Source organism: Octodon degus, unplaced genomic scaffold, assembly GCF_000260255.1.
Source record: "Octodon degus isolate 3935 unplaced genomic scaffold, OctDeg1.0 scaffold00324, whole genome shotgun sequence".
Lineage (NCBI taxonomy): Eukaryota > Metazoa > Chordata > Mammalia > Rodentia > Octodontidae > Octodon > Octodon degus.
This window is the reverse complement of record NW_004524900.1, coordinates 1033393-1034513: the sequence shown is the minus strand read 5'-3', so window position 1 is coordinate 1034513 and position 1121 is coordinate 1033393. Positions and strand designations below refer to the sequence as shown.

General features: G+C 35.7%; 1 non-coding gene across 1 annotated transcript; it reads right to left on the bottom strand.

Moving 5' to 3' along the window:
• Positions 1-148: 148 nt before the first annotated feature.
• On the bottom strand, positions 149-274 carry LOC111814474. The gene has a single exon (XR_002819452.1). It is a non-coding gene; the product is annotated as a U6atac minor spliceosomal RNA (small nuclear RNA).
• Between the last annotated feature and the right edge of the window lie 847 nt (positions 275-1121).

The following is a 1121-nucleotide window of genomic DNA, read 5'->3' as shown; positions in this document are numbered from 1 at the left end:
ACAGTACAAGTTCTCATATGTCCTGAGTCTTAATTGACCTTAGAAGGGTAGGGCCAAAATGCTGGCTTTCCTTGTAGCCCTCCTTTTTCTCTAATTTTGATCTGCAAACTTAGGTTGTTAACCATCCAGAAGACAAGATTATTGTTATTAAAAACAGTGCTTAGATGCCACGAAGTAGGTGGCAATGCCTTAACCCTATGCGTGTTGTCAGGCCCGAGGGCCTCTTCCATCCTTGTCAAGGGGAGTGCTAACCTTCTCTCCTTTCATACAACACATGTGTCTCTGTTTTTATATTTAGACTTTTGGTCCAATTCAATTTAAGTTTAGTGCATGGTTTGAGATATGGGTCTATGTTCAATCTTTACCATGTAGAAAGCCAGTTTTTCCAGTATCATTTTGTAAAGAGACTATCTTTCTTCCAGTGAAGGTGTTTGGTCTCTTTGTCAAAGATAAGGTAGCTGAGTACAGTTGGAATTGTTTCTGCATCTTCTGTTCTGTTTCACTGAACCCTGGCTCTATTTTTTTTTTCACCAGTATTATGTTATTTTTATTATGATGATAGCTTTGTATTATAACTTCAAATCAGAGACTGGGATGCCCCCATCTTGCCCTTGTTGCCCTTCACTGTTTTTGCTATTCTCAGCCTCTTCTCATTCCACATACATCTTAGGGTTGTTTCCTTTAGTTCTTTGAGGTATGCTATTTGTGTTTTGACTGGGTTTGCATTAAATATGTATAACAATTTTGAAAGTAAGGCCATTTTCACTGTGCTTGTTCTGCTTATCCAAGGACATGGGATATCTTTCTATGTCTGATATTTTCTTCAGTTTTCTTTTTGAAAGTATTGTAGATTTCAATGTAAACTTCTTTTGCCACATTCTTTAGGTTGATTCCTAAGTATTTCCTTGGACTTTGTCAAATGCTTTTTTGTGTTTGTTGAGATGGTCATGTAGATTTTCTTATCTTGTTTCTGTTAATGTGGTGTGTTACATTTATTGATTTGCAATATTCAGAAAATTAGATGTTTCAAAACAATTGAACTAAGAAAAAGTTTTCATGATAGCAAAGAAGTACTAAGAGTAAAACATAAGATAAATACTGGAATGGCAAGTAAATGACCA